This window comes from Poecilia latipinna, unplaced genomic scaffold, assembly GCF_001443285.1.
Source record: "Poecilia latipinna isolate Pla-1442-1.1 unplaced genomic scaffold, P_latipinna-1.0 Scaffold1054, whole genome shotgun sequence".
Lineage (NCBI taxonomy): Eukaryota > Metazoa > Chordata > Actinopteri > Cyprinodontiformes > Poeciliidae > Poecilia > Poecilia latipinna.
The window spans coordinates 126,032-137,844 of NW_015113670.1; positions in this window are offsets into that span (position 1 = coordinate 126,032).

An 11,813-nucleotide genomic window follows, 5' to 3' on the forward strand; every position below is an offset into this window, starting at 1 on the left:
CTGTTAATATAAAATGCAAAAGTAATGCAGAAATCTTTGATTATATTCTGAAAGTGTTTTAGAATAAACAAAACTAAACAAGTTAAGTTGGTGCCAGTTTTAAGATCCTGCCTGTTTTGTTTTTTTTTGTTTGTTTTTTTTTAAGGTTGTCTTCTTGTGGTGAGAAGCTGAAAATCTTCTTCAGGTATCAGCAGCCGTAGTGAGGTTATTATCCTCCTCTCGCTTGTCATGAGACGAGTTTGGCTTCTTTGCTTTATTATTTATTTCTTTGCTACCCTGCAGCATCTCAACCGGGCTTGGCTGAGCTGCTGTGATGAATGAGTAAGAGTTTCAGGAGGTCTGGAACATGGATCCAGCACCGCGATCATTAACAGAAACATGTTCATGAGGAAAGCCAGGAGCGGGTTCAAGAAAGGAAATATAAATATCTCGCATGGATGGTTATTTATACAAGTCTCTATGCCTGGAAGCTACATTTATTTTTTCTTTCCGGTTGAACATTGGTCCACCCACAGGCCCCCTGCTGCTTTAAATCTAATATAGATGTAAAGGAGCAGAGGAGTGGGGGGGGGGGGCTGGGGGGGGCAGAGGGGTTCATTACAGCTTCCCTTATATGTGGAGGTAGAGGCTGGAAGAGTGTCTTGATGACTGCTGTTTCCATGGCAACACTGTTAAAGCAACCTCTGCACACAACATCTCAAAAGATCAGAGACGTTGTGTCCAATGTGTGTCTCACTTGGAAAATTAAAAATTCTCACAGAAAAGCAGCCAATGTTGATTTTTCTTCTTCTTTTGGGATAACTGCCTGGCCGAGGCCATGAAATCTCCATGAAATCTCCATGAAATCTCTGCCCTTGTGTGGGACATTGAAAGGGAACAGTGCCACAACTCTGATAGAAAACTAACAGAAAAAATGCTTTTATGGTGATATAAATATATATGTTTTATCTTTTCCTCCTCAGATATTTCTGCAGTTTTTCTTTTTTTTTTCAGCTTCACAAATCACAGTAATCAAACTGCTTATGGTAGTCATCCCTCTTAGGGGGTTTTCTCAGTCTGTATTGGCAGAAAATTAAATGATTTCACACTAGACGGCCTCAAGTGGCACAAAGTGATGGCTGCGTTTTTGAAAGACTGAACCTGTTGGATTGAAACTCGTTTCTCCTTGCTGGGTGTGAAAATTACAACGGGGAAAGTACAAATATTTGTACAAAGATTTTTGTTATTATTTTTACATCCTTATCATAAAAATGTGGAACAAAGAACAATGTGTATAGGTGTTTTTATCAATACGAACACCATAAAGTCAATATAACACGTACAACGGGAAATAAATGTTTACAGCACTGCACATTAATGCTATTGGAACAGGTTCAGCTCTGGCCCTCTCACTGAAAGGCATAATTTAGATGTACACTGTAAAATATTGTAAATTATGATATGTAATCTTACAAATGACTACATATCATTGACCTTGTTTAGACAATATTTATTTATGCAAATCCAAAGTGTGTGTGTGTGTGTGTGTGTGTGTTTTCACTTATTTTGACTCAAATGGTTTATAAATCTTAAATAATAACTTGTTTATCAGGCTGAGATGGAGTGAGAAACGTAGTTTTATATTAGTTCTAGGAGTCCCAGTCATTATAGAAGCATAAAATGCATTTTATTCACTTTTTTTCTGAGCAGAACATCCTCACATTGTCACTTTATCTGCCTCTTTGCAAACCAAGTCACTTCAGTCAGTCATTTATGTTTTTAAGTGTGTGCTGATGTCCAGACATCACAGTGGATGTCTGGAAAATGTTTATTTTTTCCTCATGTTGTGGCTATGTCGTCCTCTTATGTCAAACTTATGTCAAACAAAAGTTGGATTTTATTTTATAGTTTGGATTGTACAGTTTGGTATTATCACCCTTAAGACACATGATTTATGTAAATCATCAATCTTCTGCTCACTTATACCAATTTGTTTCACGAGGCACAGGCTCAGGTACGATTTGGATGGGTATCGAGTAGCTTACATTATTTGGTTGACACAGTGGAACATGCAACCGTGAGTCTGACTGTAGAAGAGCAGAGGAGGCGAAGCCAGAACATTTACTAACAAATCAACTCCAACGGGCTTCAGCAGGTGTTCAGACCAGAAACGTGGCAGTCCAATGCACCAGCATGCATGGTTTATCTGTACTTTAGATTGTTAACACTTAGCAATAAACAGCTGACCATTTAGTCGTTCTTTATTCATTTAGTAATTGATTAAATATTCCTCATCAATGTGGATCCTAAGCCCAAACTCATCACTTGTTTGAGATCCTCTTTTGAATTTTTTATGCGTTTCATGTATCTTAACCAGGTGAGAAAGTGAACACAGTTTCCTGGTTCCTGTTCTGCATATGGAGCATTTCTCTCTCTCTCTCTATCTCTCTCTCTCTCTCGTCTTTCTCATGGCGAGCGGCTTCAAAGTATTGCATGTAGCCGTTCCACGATAGTACTGCGGGCTCCTCAATGGACACACTTACCAGCGTGTGTTTCCATGGAGACGCAGTTTGTTCACGCGCCCCTGCAGCTTGTGTCATTGACTTCAATTAGTGCAGAAGGCCGTCTTGCCTGAGTACATACTTACGCAGACAGGCAGCCTCAAAGGGTTGGAGAAATTTGTCAGAGGAGACTGAAAGTGGAGGATACATTCAGGGATGGTGGAGCAAAAGCTTTATTGTGCTCCTTAAAGTGCTGTGGCTTAATGCAAGATTCCTTACAGCTCACTGTGTGTGTTAATCCAGGGAGTTCAGAGCAGGAAAAAAAAAAAAAAAAAAAAAATGGTGTAACATCTATTCTATTTAAGATATTCAACAGATTTCCAAAAACTACCCCCATGGAAATAGGACTTGTGTAGCGAGTTGCATACTAAACTGTTTCCCCTGCTTAAGTTCAAAGAGAGGAAATTGTGGACATGTTTTAATCTTTTTATTTTCTGTCAACATTTAGTTTGGTTTAGCCATAAACGCTTTTAATTAGCAAAACAGTGTCACTTCTTCTATAATTTAGTTAATTCCCAGAAGTAAGACTTCCCTCCAGGGAAATTTCCAAACCAACAAATATTTATGCATTCAATTTCTGTTTGTTACACGTAAAATGAACCTGCCACAGAAAGAGAGAGTGAAATGGACCTAACCTGGGTCACATTTAACACCTGTGGGATCAGTTTTGGCAGGGCTGTTTATGAGAAATGACCAACATAACAACTATGATGCCACTCCATAACAGTGTATGACTAACCTGGTATAAAAACCATTGTGGTAAAAAAAATAAAAATAAAACAAAAACTAAAAAAGTTTAGATTTCTTTTACTTTTCATGTGGGGCATAGTAACACTTTTGTAACTATTTTCACAACTAACAGCTAAATATTAAACAGTTATTCTACATATAGTAGGGATTTCCATATAGTAAGGAATTGCAATATTCCAGCCTTAAAGTAACAGATGTATAGACTAGGTCTGCTGCTTTACTACGGGACTTAATTCTAGTTTAGGAGGAAAAGGACGAAATCCCAAGAAACTTGTTGAATTTTGTCTAAGAGAATATTTGGACTGTTGAGACTAAACAGGACAAGCATAAAAACAAATCTAATATCTGAAGAATACCATTTGAGCCCTGAAACCAAGCAGAAAACTGTTGCATTTTTACTCTTATGATACAATAAATCATCATATAATTCAGTCTCTGCAACTCTTCAGTTGCTTTGGTTTCTTTACAAATGAATGTTTGTTCACTTGGTGGATGATTATCCCAAATATGTTACTCAATATGTTCCTTATTTGTGGTTAAAACAAAGCTGGTGATTTTTCCAAATGATTAATTCATATTTTATTCAGCAATTTAACAAACTAAGTATCAGCTGTGATCCCTCATTTCAAAAATAAAGTATTAGTCAGCATCGCTTCTAAACATTGTGCAACTGAATTATTCAACAGTTTTCACCATATTTCCCCCTACAATGCAAAGATAAAAGAAAACTAAAAATTCCTCATTATACAAAACACAGTTTAGGGCAGGCAATTCAAAAGGAATGTTTAGATAAAAAAAATATACATATATATTTTTTTTAGCTCAATTCTTTGGAAACCAAATATAGTTTCCATTTGGACCCCCAAACATATTTTTTTTTTTAACAAATTAGTGGGATGTGGCTTTATGGCAATTCAACCTTGACTATTCCAACTCATTACAAGCGCACTCCCAGGCTGCATCTGTAATTACTGTGAACAGGTGCATCACTCAGCCACATCGCCATGGAGTTACAGATTTAATTTAGAGATGCTGCCTGGGATATTAACCCCACTAATTACAACGGCGAGCTCCACTTTCAACCATCGTGATGAAGCAACGGGGACCTCGGGGTGCCCAAAAGCACACAATTACTTTCCTTTTTTTATTCAGGGGAGGAGGACACGCTGAAGGAGGAGGTGGTGTTTCCACCGCTGAGGACGCCGTCAGACTCAGAACCTAAGAGGAATCAGCTTAGACACAGAGGAAGACGGGACAGATAAAAAAAAAGAAAAAGAATAAAGCCTCTGTTGCTCAGTGAACCAAGCAGCCAAATAACTAAATAATAGAAATATTATGCTGAGATAAGTCTTTGTGTGATATTAACAGACATCTGTTTGACACTTGTATCCAACTAAATATTTTGGAATGAGATTTTGTATCTGCAGTAACTTGCAACAGTAGCAAAAGTATTCATATGTTTGTTTGTTTTTCATGTTACTACACTAAACTGATTGTATGCGATTGGCCAAGCTGTACAAGTAAAACATAAATCCACCTTTGTGTAATTTAAATACCATATAAATCCAGGTGTTTTGTGAAGGCTGCAGAGGATTATTAGAGAACGTTATTGAACAAACCGCTTGATAAAAACCAAGGAATGCAGCAGACAGAAGAGGGTTGAAATTGTGGAGATGTTTAAAACCAGGGTTGGGTGATAAAACCGACTCTCTGAGCACTATTCTATAATCCAAAAGTAGAACAAGTGTGGCACATCTGCAAACCAGACATGGCCATCCGCATAAAACTGCAGTTAAGGCAAAAGAGCATTGTTCAGAAAAGCAGCCAAGAAGCCCATGTTAACTCTGGGAAAGCTGCCGAGATCCATGATTCAGATGGGAGAATATATTCAGAGGGCAGCCAGACATACACTCAACATATCTGGCATTTATACAGGAGTGGTAAGACAAAAGCTATTGTTGATGGATGTCATAAAAAGCCCTGTTTGTAGTTTGTCACAAGGCATGAAGAGGAAACAGAAATTATGGAAGGTTATCGATTACATCAAAAATGAACTATTGTATCCACACCTTGTTTAGCTGTAAAATTTGATTCTTTAATGGGAAAATGGTTATCATATCTTAAACATATAGCTATAGATTCAAATCAGAGCACATCAGGATGTTAAAATGGTCCAATCAAAGCCCATGACTAAAGTCGGTTTAATCTGTGGCAAACCTAGAAAGTTGCTGTTCACAGCGGCTCTTCATTCGGTGTTACTCAACCTGGGATTTTTGACAAAGACAATCCGACAGATTTTTAGGACACTTCAGGGCAATCCCAGATATTGTTTACCAATATCTCGACTCAGCAGAGCTATTTTAGTCGGCCACTTTACTGCTCATTTGTGTAATTTAGTCTCCAAGAAAAAAGTTTGAAATTAAATGGTAAATATACATCTAAAACTGTTCTACATGCTGTAGAGCAAGCTTTTTCCTGGAAGTTTTAAGCGTTCTGTCACATAAGGTTAATTGGTTTTAGTTCTAAACAGAGCAGAGAACAGAGGGATGTGTGTAACACACACATATTGACACGTTCTAGGAAAGGGCTTTACTCATTAACCCAAATATCAGACTCCAACAACAGTCAAACATTCTCACTGATTGCTGCTTTTAAATGGAAATGCTGTTTTTCTTCACATCTGAAAGTATTTTTGACAAATTTCTCTGATAATTTTCTAATACTTTTATTTCTATGTCTATTTCTTGAATAATTATTTCTTTGGGAGTCCAGAACACTGTTGCATTTTATTACTTCATAAACATCAATGTCAACCTTGTTCTTTTTTTTTTTTTTTAGAGAACATAAGAGGGTGAGAATTAGTCTATGATCTTTTATTCATCCATTTGTCCCCGTCTCCTCTCTCGCCCCCACATCAAGGAGCTAAGCATCTGACAGCTCTCATCGAGAATCACCAGCTGGAGTGACAACAAGAGGAAAGAAAGAGGAGGAGGAGGTGGTGGGGAAAAAAAAAACACAGCAGACTAAGTGTGTTTGCACTTTTGTGTGTGTGAGTGTTTGTTATAGATAGAAGGGCAGACGGGGCACAATGTGCTGACAGCAGCCCGGCCTTTCAGAGCCGAGCAGATGGTTAGGACAGGACAGAATGTAGCTCCGGATCAAAACCTCACCTCACCAAAGCTTTGGGCTTTATAGTAAGATGAAACTTGCTTTGGGCTGTATTTCCTTTTTTAGTCAATAAACTATGTATAGTGGGAAAGTAACAGAATACGTGAAGCATTTGTATTTAATAATCTTCTTGTTTTGGTATTCACACTCAAAGCTTTATTTATTGATCTCTGAAAAAAAGTACACTTCCTGAAGTAGCTTATTAATTAATGTGATGTGATTAGAATTGAAGTATTGGTGAAAAGAAAAATGTAACAAATATACAGACAATCCTATTTAAAATTACCATTAAGCACTCCTTTGCTCCATAATTTTGAGAATGCAAACTGATTTTTTATCTGATTTGATTGACCTGCAATAAATACTGATCTGTAGGGTAACATAGACAGACTTTATCTTCAGGCATAACGCAGGACTTTACAGGGTTAAGAACATATAAATAGACTTTTAAATCCTGAAGATGATCAAATCAAGTCATGAGGTTTAAGAATTTATTCTGACCTTCCAGTAGGTGGCGGTATATGGAGTGACTCGTGTGTCCAATGAACTATGTGGGATGCAAGTATATCATCAATAATAATAACAAACATAGGAAAAAAACAACTTTTAATTCGTATAAACTACTACAGGTAATCTAATCTTTAGATTATTCAAAGGCCTGAATAAGGTAAAGAACTTATTTTCAATTCCATTAAAATATAGAGGAGCAAGTTTGAAGAATCACTTAACAATGACTTTAAATATAGTTTAAATATAGTTCTAATCCCACTTAAAGGCATTAAATAGCCAAACGTTAGCCAGTTATGGATAACAATAAAGACATCTCAGTTTTAAGACCAAGAGACCTAATGCATTCATAAAAGTGTTAGCAAATTGCTAAGAGGTTTGTAATAAATTGATGTAAAATCATCTGAATGATGAAAACTGAATGAGAAAGGAAAAGCTTCTGGACAAAGATGTTGTAGGGTACAGAGCTATGTTCAGCAGAAGAGCAGTGACGACTGGATGTTTGCCAAGTTATACATTACAGCAGTGATATTAACGCTAACACCCACTGATATTAATTTTACATATTTAATTTTTCATGTGGGCAAAACTATAACTTTGAATTTAGTTAAGCAAGAATTATTTTTTTCCCATTTCAATCCTCAAGAAAAAAAAAGCGCTAGCATTTCAAAACAGCACACAACCATTGAATACTGTATAAATAAAGCACGCCAGACACTTTTGTCTCCATGACAACTGAGACATTTTTGCTCCTTGATTTTTCTGATGCTGTGGGAGCCGCTTTCTTTCAGCACACCATGAAACTGACAGAATTTTGCTCTCTCTGCCTGCTTTTTCTTCCTGTTTGTTTTTTGTTTCTTTTACACGCCATCTTGTATTTTCAAGACATAAACATTTTCATTACGCTTCTGATGGTTTCTTTGGTCTACCTAGAGGTTTCTTTTGTACAACTTTAAAATGTTTTTTTTTTCCTTGCTAAGAAATCTAGACACAACTGAGTGAAACCCTCTATTTACATTTTTAGACTTGTGATATTTGTTGTTACAACAGAGATTAGGTAGTCTCTATTTCTTGTTATAGGAAAGTAATTTTTCTAAATCTAAAGAGAAACTAAGCTTAGACTTGATGTGCCTTTGACACTTTAGAAAAATCACTTCAAACTGCCTTTGGTCTTTAATGCCACATGTAAGATCAAGTTTGAAGCACGACACACACAAGTATAACAGTCACCAAGGATACAGACTTGACAAAATGAGGACAGCCAATGAAACATGTATTTCTATCAAAAGCAATCTCCCCATGATGTCCAGTCTTTTTTTCCTATTCATTTCTGCAAAAGAAAGTTATTTATTTTCAGGAAAACATCAAGTAAACATATTGTTTTACTCACTGAGCAAAAATATAAAGACCAATATTAGGTTTTTAGCCAAGAGGATTAATTTTAATTTGTCCAAAGAACATTAGTCCACATGTCGCAGCCTCTGTGTAATTTTTCAGTCGTAAACTTTATATCTATGTAACAGAAATTATTTTGTAATTTCTGTATGTAACCTCCAATAGAGGTTTGTAAGATGTCTTTAAATCCTAAACCACACTCATAAGCTTCTGTAATCCTTTTTCTGAAAGCCTAAAGCCTCTCTGTTAATGTCAGTGTGGTGTTCACTCTCACTTCTACTCCAAATTAAAAGTCTGTGATCTAAACAGTACAGGCCTGTATTGATATTTTGTCCAATTTAAGTGGCAGCAGTGGGGGTGTCCTTATTTATTCCTCACTACAAATACCTTTTTTGTTAATTTTTACTGAACATTTAAAAAAATCTTGTATTTTTGCTTGAAAATTTCAGTCATGTCAAATGTTACTAAAGCACATAAGGTGTTGTAGGGAGTCCTGATTTGTCACGACTGTACATTCAAGATTGTACACAGCATAACAGAATGAACAAGACTTCAGACAGTGAAACACTGTAGTGAGGATGTAACTATGCAGTGGACACAAAAGGGGGAAATGAACAGTGATTACAGCATTTACTAACTCAAAAGACATTGATGAATAATAACCTCCTGCTCAGAAGCTCAGGGAAGCTGAAAATGCAGGAAATCCACAGGGGTTTTATAGACTGGCTTTGTTTGAGCCTTTATCTACGCTACTAACTTATGGAAACTGTTCTCACAAGCTCAGGCCTGTTGCATGCTACAAGTCACAAATATATCATAAATATTTGCTAAAAACTTTTATGTTGATATTTTAACCAAAAAGAAAATGAATGATGTTCATAGGAATTTCTATGTTTAGAAATATTTTAGTATGTTATTTCACACCCTTTGATAATTTTTTAAAAAATGATTTTAATTTCTACATCTATTTATAGTTTATTACTCCAGTCAAATCAGAACAGCCTTCAATCATTAGCTGTATTGAAGTTTTTTTTTTTCTTTGCTAACTTTGGCTTCCATAACTAAACTCTATTTGATAGAGAAAATAGCCATGGCATGTGCTTTTTCATTTTTTAGGAAGACTGCATGTTCTCCCTGTACATGGGCGGATTCTTCTGGGTACTCAAACTTCCTTCTAGCCCTCAAAAAACATGCGAGTTGGGTTAATTGGTCACTTTAACTTACCCTTAGGTTTGTGTGTGTTTGTGCATGATTGTTTTATCATGTATGTCTCTTTGTCATCCTGTGCCAGAAAGAAATATTTGATTGGGTATTTACATTTTCTCATTGCGTTATTACTTATTGTTATTAATTTTATTTATTTATTTTATTTATTAATTTTCTGAAGCAGTGCGCTATGCAGTCAAATAGTAAACAGGTTCTAAAACATCTTGACTTGCACATCATTTTGAGGGGGCTTATAAACCACCAAATTATTTTTTTTACAGAGTTAGGTGTATAAAACCCAGCTGAAAAGACATTAAAGTAGACAAAACATCCCATTTCGGTTCATGGAGCCTAGCAACACCTTAGTTCATGCATGATAACAGTAGACATCATATGAATAACAATTATTCAACGTAATTATTTTGAAATGAGCCTCAAAAATCACCAGCTTTCAGCATCTGTAATGCCGCCATAGGGGATTCGCCGGGTCCAAGAGAACAGACTAAATGGTCAGTACGGTGTAGTTAAAGCACCAGCTGCTTGCACAAAGCTTAGGGTCATGCAGCTGGCTGCCACATGCCATATAATTACTTATTGAAAGCATGATGACAGTGATTATAATGCCCAACCATGTAACTGATAATTAGCTGTTCAACTGTATGGGATCAGTGCTGAAGATCATTTTAACACCTTGGATTGAAAGAAGTTAGGGTTAACCAGACGTTAATAAATTGTTAAATCTTGTTATGAGTGATTAAATGGCCTGTACTTTTATAACGCTTTACCAAGTCCAGATGACCCTGAAGATCTCCATAATATATTCAGTCATTCAGTCACACATTCACATGGTGATGTTGGTAAGCTACTAGCCACAGCTTCCCTGGAGCAGTCTGACAGAGACAAAGCTGCCGTGCATCGGCCCCACCTCCACTCTGTCCACCACCAGCAGGCAAGGCGGCTGAAGTGTTTTGCCTTTTTTGCAGGATTGAAGATACCCACTGATTTGTCGAACTGTTGCAATTCCCCCCCTTTTTTTGTGTCTGTATCCAAAAATCTTGAAACCCCTCAAAAAGCCTGATTAAATAGTACATCAAGTGTTAGAGTGATGTGCATTGACTTCTTTAGTCTGAAACCACTGTGTCCACAGCAAAGTTTGAGCATTTAAGATAGGCTCACGTAGTTCATAAAAAAACGAATGCTATGCACTTTGTCAGACTCATTTTTTTTTTTTTTTTTACACTGATGTTTCCTAGATCTTTGAGAATCAAGAAGAAAATACATATTTTCTGTCAGTCAACAACTTTCCCGCATCATTTTGGGGGAATACTTAACTTGGCATAATTGGTAGCACTCCTTTTACAGCTGCCAGGGACTCAACTTTCAAAATTAGTAGAAAACATTTTCAGTAGGGTTGAGGTTGAGTTCATTCCAGAACTGCAATGTTAGCCTGCTGCATCGATTGGAAAACCAAATTTGATATGTATTGTATATCACTGTCCTTTCAACATCCACCACTGTGTCAAGGTCTACGCCATGTAATTGTTAATTTAAGGTGAAGTTGAAGAATATTGAAGAAGCCCTTCTTGTGTATCATTTCACCTTTAGCACTGGTTCTTCGTGATGTTACCATCAACATGCTTCATAGTTGGTACAGCCAGATACTTTGGCCGTTTTCTATTGCACTGCATAGCGTAATACCACTCCACCCTGAAATAAGATATTGAAGTCGCAGCTCGTACATTACACTGTCATCTTTTATTTTGGTGTAGATTTGTAATTCAACTGATTTACAGAAGGATTGCAGGTGAAAACCCCTGAATCCGGCTTTAAAGCCTAAACCAGAACGCGTTCAGTCTAAAAGCACAAACATAAGTGTACTCAAATCTAGCCTGCTGCGACCTCTAATGCATGATGTGTCATTTTCTTCCCCCACACCAGTGAAAGGACTCACTGACGACATGTGTCATCTATTGCAGAACATTTCACCGAGCTGCTTTTCTGCTTCTCTGACAACCCGCAATTACATTGCCGTGCTGAGAGACGTCGCTCAGCAATGCCAGTCTGACATTAAGAGTAATCAAAAGCTTTTGAACAGTCTTGAACAGAAACAAAATGGAGGTCCAGACCTTTTTCTGTCACGCTGATAGTGAGAGATTCAGAGGAAGTGCCAGCATGCCTAGGTGGGCCCCATGTGGGGAAAAGGAGGGCAGGCCATATGGGTCCCATATGGGTTTGTCCGCGGGTTCC